Raw genomic sequence first — 6,013 nt, 5'->3', positions numbered from 1 at the left:
AATGCAAGATGCCAAATAAAGAGCAACATCAATGGAGTCACATTGGTTAGGAACCCACCCAATGCCTTGAGACCTTCAAGACAAGAACCAGATCCAGACATATGGACAACTCTATGGATGGAGGGGGTTAGGATAATAGAGGGGTTGCGCCCTCCACAACAACATCAACCATGAACAAAAGCAATTCAAAACAATCAAGCGAGAAAGTTGTAGAACAAATTAGCAAAACACTTCATTATTTTTCTTTGATATGTCAACGTGAAAGTATATGTCATTTATATTATAATAATATTTTTTTTTATGATTTCTTAATTTTATATTTCAATAAATAAAATAAAATATATATTATTTGATTATGATTAAATTCTATCTTAAAATATAAACATAACACAAGACTTGTACATTATTATTCTTTTTTTAATGCTTGTACTAGTCTCTTTCTACCTTGAAATAATGTAGATTAGTCTTGCATGCTTGTCACCTTGAGAAAATTTTGATGCATAATGTGTAATTATTGCAACCTTTTTTTCTCTATTATTTTCCTTCAAAAGAATGGTTCAACTTGCACTTTATCCATGACCAGCTATGATATGTCAAATTCCACTCATATTGTATCCTTTATAACTAACTAAGCTACACAATAGTCCTTAACTCTACAAGAATTAAGAGCCCTCAACTCATTTTTTCTCTTGAAAGAATTTTTTAACATTCCCTTTTGTATGTTCTCTTCTATGGTGCATTGCAACTTTTTACCTTTGAATCCTACTTTCATCTTTATGGGAACTTTAAAAACTATCTCAGTGTATATTACTTTCTTTTAGGATAAATCAATCCATTACATGATGAATTATGTCCTCTCCAACATTAAGTTTCACTTTTTCCTCATCCACTTCGATGTCTACTTGGTGTTCTGCATGGTTGTCTTAAGGATCAATCTGACAATTATAAGGCAACTCTCTTCTTTGTTCTTCCTTTAGCAATAAGCACATGGTTAGTGCAAAATTACTTATGCATCTTCTTCATTTATGTAAATTAAGGGCACATTTCCACTCAATAATCGCCTCCACAATCCTCCTATCTAACACTTTTCTCCACTTGAACTTATAATGTTATCACAATGCCACCTTCCTCCTTACAAAATGAGTGAACTAAATTGCCACACTCTCTAGTCTTGTTGCTTGCATGGCTATTCATAACTATCTCCCACCAAGCACAATAAACTCTAGTTATTTGTAAGGCAACTCGTCATTCTCAATACATTTTACTATTAAGTATTTGACTTCTCTTTTTTGTTGTTCATCCAAAAAAATCAATGATGAAAGTCAATTGACAATCACTCTATCCTTAGTTATGTTTGAGGAAAACTTGATAATGAGGATGTGCTCTTTACTAGCATATATTAGCTTCTCACACTTCAAAGATGTATCATCTACTACCCATCTTTTTAGTATTAATATTGTACATGATTTATTAAGTTAAAAATTAGGTTAATCCACCTTCATATTGCAAAATGCATTGAACTAGACATTCTTTCTAAATTGCCATTAAAATGTGTGGTATTAAATTTACACATATATAGAGATGACCCATTCAAATAAGGAAAGGTCAATGAATGTACATGTTGCATGGCATAATTCCCAGAATAAATAAAAATGAATGATACTTGAACACATTTATTGTTGACATTCTAATATTATTTATTTAATTATTAGTCTTACTATTGTTGGATCGAATGGAATCAATTCTAGTATAGGAGGAGTCATTTTTTCATTACCAACATATATATGATAAAAAATACTTAAGGAAAGTCATTGAAAATTTTGAAATAACTCATAAAAATGAAAGAAAAATGTTGATTTAGAATTATCTTCCATGAATCACTCAAAAGTGGTCAATATTTTTTATCCTATGTCATGATTAGGAATAACTTTAGGAACCCATCCCAAGAAAAATATGTAAAACGCTAGCGAATTCAACATTTGATGTGAAGGAAAAAATTCTAATCAAGGGCAATTTTTTTGTTTGAGGCAAGGCAAAAAAATTATTTTCTATTGGCAAAATTTTCCTTTTCGTATCAAAATTTAATAATAATTGTGACAATTTTTTTATTTTTTAGGCATGCAAATAAATGTAGGTGATTTTTTTGTTGTTCATAAATATTTTTGTAATATACGAGGCGAATTGATTGTTTTATATCTAGCACAAAATATTAATATAGTTGGCTAATTTATTAGTTTCTAAAATTTTAGTGAATTTATATAGTTATGAGTGGGCCATGACCCATATGCCAAGTGTACAATGTACAATGTACTTGTAGTATGCCAATCTATTGAGATACAATTAATAATGTGTCCTTTCTTGTTGCCAACTTGGTTGTCGTAACTTTTCATGTTATCATTGTTATCGTGAAAGGAATTGATGTAGATCGTCGATGTAAGATAGATCAATGGTCTTAACTCTATTTTAGGCCTAATTTTAAATGCTATAACATAAATTCTAATTCTTCACGAAATCAAGAAACACGTCCCAAAGTCCAAAATATAAAATAGTTGGGTAAATAGGGGTAGTTGGAGACACATATCTATAAAATGGTAGGCGACACTCAACCCCAGGGAAAATATTATTTTATTCTAAGCACAAAATGACATTGTTCAATAAGAAGACATTAGGTAAAGGCTGGCAAATATTTTAAAATAATTGTGTCCTAAATGTAGATTACATTGACAATTGGATTGGAATTTGGGACCAATTATGTGTAAACTAATGGGCAATTATCTTAGGATTTGGACCCAAATTATTAAATATCTTGGTGATCTATTTGATCCCATGTGTAGGTTTTATTCGCTAAATTGTGATTTCCTGAAGAGACAAAATCACCAATTGGTGAAGATTCGCCATAAAAAAATCACAAGTCATGATTATATTATTTGAAATGTATTTACATAAGTATAGAATTTGATGGTCACCCTACTTGTCATATAATTTTTTTTATGAGGGTGCAATGTCTTCAAGATATTGATTGTAATTGTTTTAAAATATAAAAATGGATTTTTTTTTAATTTTTAAAAGAGCGGTAAACGCTTTGACTTGGAATTATGAACCAGAGAGGCCACAAATAGGGGTCCTCATCCCCATTAGATTTGAACCTTGATGGCAAGGATAACAACTCAACAACTTAACCATCAGAACATGCCACCATTGGCATAAAAATAGAAATTTAAAAATAAGTATAACTTAGTAATTTTTTTTAAAAAAAAGTATTAATAAAATGTTAAATTATATATTTGAAGAACATATATTATAGTTAATAGGTTTTTAAGTTTGTGAGTGAGTTGTTTGGTTATGACCGAGTCTATTAAAATCAAATATTGGTGAGTATACAATGATTCTAATGTTATAAAAAATGAGAGAGGAATGGTGTTTCCCAAAAAATAGTTCTAAACTTTCACCAAAATATAAATATTAGAAAATATAATATTCTTTATAATAAATTATATATCTACATGAGTTTGCATAAAAGAAAAGACAAACTAGACCATCTAGAGCATCTTGAGCTCCATGACCCTATCACATTATTGCTACATTTGAGAATATTTGATGTTGCTTCTCATACTAAAATATCCATATCTTCTTCTCCATTTGAGGATATTTGATGTTGCTTCTCATACTAAAATATCCATATCTTCTTGTCCAATTTCTTTGTCCTAAATGAATTGGTGAAAAATAATTTAAGAGTATATGAACATAAACCATTGTGCTTAAAAGCCTACCTTGTGTCATTAAGATTAGATTTTTTTCATGCATTTTTGCATTTTTCCAATACTCTAGAAAATTATTAGGGAACTTTTTTTTTTCCATTTTAATCATCATTACATTGTTCTAATCACTTTCAAAGAGAGTTTTCACAATTTATTATTGTGAATTTTCTTTATCTCATTTATGAATTCAAGTATTTTTAAAATTAATTATTTCAATTAATGTGTATATTATATCAAAATTTCTATAGAAATGTAAAACTTTGACTTTAATTATGTTAAAGAGACATTATGTATATGATATCAAGTGCAAAAATATTAGTGTTTTTTGTCATTTAATGAAGTGATTCTAAGGAGAGAACCCACACAACTTCTATAGACTAGAGTAGAAATTTATTTTTATTACGAACACAAACCATTTCTTTACCATGAACAATAATATAGAATCTTGTTTAATACATATAATATTTAATTATATATTAGTGAAATCATCGACGTTGAATCTTATCTTTTTATCAAGTAAGATCGAGGAAATCCTTGACTCTAAGGAGAGAAACCACACAACTTCACTATTGGTATAGACAAGAGTGAAAAATTTTCTTTATCAAGAACACAATCCTTGTCTTTATTAAGAACAATAACATAAAATCAAAAATAACTTCATCTAAATTAAATTGAAATCTTATCTTTATTACATTCACTTCAAATTGGAAATGTATGGTTCAATTGCCTCAACTAAATATCACATTTTATCATAAAAAACAATGAAAAAATACCATTGATTCATATTTCAAATTTAAGAAATATTTAACCAATTTTTAGTTAAAAGGGATGAAAGTTGACTAATTCTATCTTATATTTAATCGATTTTGTAACAGTTGTGTACTATTTAATACATATAATATTTAATTATATATTAAAGAAATCATTGACATAATCTTATCTTTTTATCAAGTGAGATTGTGGAAATCCTTGACTCTAAGGATATTACCCACACAATTTCACTATTTGTATAGACTAGAGTGAAAACTTATTTTTATCAAAAATACAATCCTTGTCTTTATTAAGAACAACAACATAGAATAAAAAATAACTTCATCTAAATTAAATTGAAATATTATCTTTATTACAATCACTTTAAATTTAAAATGTATAGTTCAATTGCCTCAACTAAATATCACATTTTACCATAAATAACAATGAAAAAATACCATTGATCATATTTCAATTATAAAAGAAATATTTAACCATTTTTTTAGTTAAAAGAGTTGAAATTTGACTAATTAGTAAAAAACTTTATTTCCACCAATTACTATTCAGAATTTTTTCTTCTCTATTTAAAAAAAAAAATTCTAAAGTTAACATGCTAATTTTTAAAATTATTAAATGATCAAAATCATTTATCCGGACAATGATTGAACATATCATTTAAAAAAAATTATTAATATTAAGAAAGCATATTATTGTACAAAACACATTTTATATTTTTCTTAGATTATTTAATAAATATAATGTATTTGTATTTTTCTCTCAATTTTACTTTGACATTCAATTCATTTAATAAATAATTATTTCACTGTATTATAAATAAAATAATATGTATAAATATATAATTTTAAATTTTAATCTTTGGTAAGTGAAATATATATATTTATATCTATATTATAAATAAAGTAATATTTATAAATATATAATTAATATACATAAATAATTATAATTTCAACTTTATAGAAAAAAGGTCAATTCTATCACCATGCCTACGAAAAATATTTCTATCGATTATTTTAAAATAAATAAATATCAAATTTTATTTTAATATCTACAATTAAAAAAAATTATATGTATTCACAAAAAACATATTCTAATTTGAAAATTGAAATTATTTTCTTTGCTTCTTCTTTTAATAGATTTCATTTATGTATGGATTGTCATTATCAATAGTTAAACTATGTATATATATTTAAGCTATGAGTATGTGACAATTTCATTTTTATTTATTAGAGTTGATAGGTAATTCACATTATGTTTCCGATCTAGGATTTGATCATATATTTCTTATTAATAGAATTTGTAAACTATTATATAATTTTTCGAAGATTTAACAATTAAAAATATTTAAATACTATATTTAAATACTATATTTAAATATATTAATTATTATTATATAAAATCTAAAGGACGTTAGCAAAAATCTTCTTCTTTCACATTCATATGAACAAATGACTCTTATCGGCTAATGTGTAAATGCTAGTTTATAT

This window comes from Cupressus sempervirens, chromosome 6 (genome assembly GCF_028749045.1).
Source record: "Cupressus sempervirens isolate cs-2001-9-10 chromosome 6, ASM2874904v1, whole genome shotgun sequence".
Lineage (NCBI taxonomy): Eukaryota > Viridiplantae > Streptophyta > Pinopsida > Cupressales > Cupressaceae > Cupressus > Cupressus sempervirens.
The sequence above is the reverse complement of the archived record's forward strand: the minus strand, read 5'-3'. Positions refer to the sequence as shown.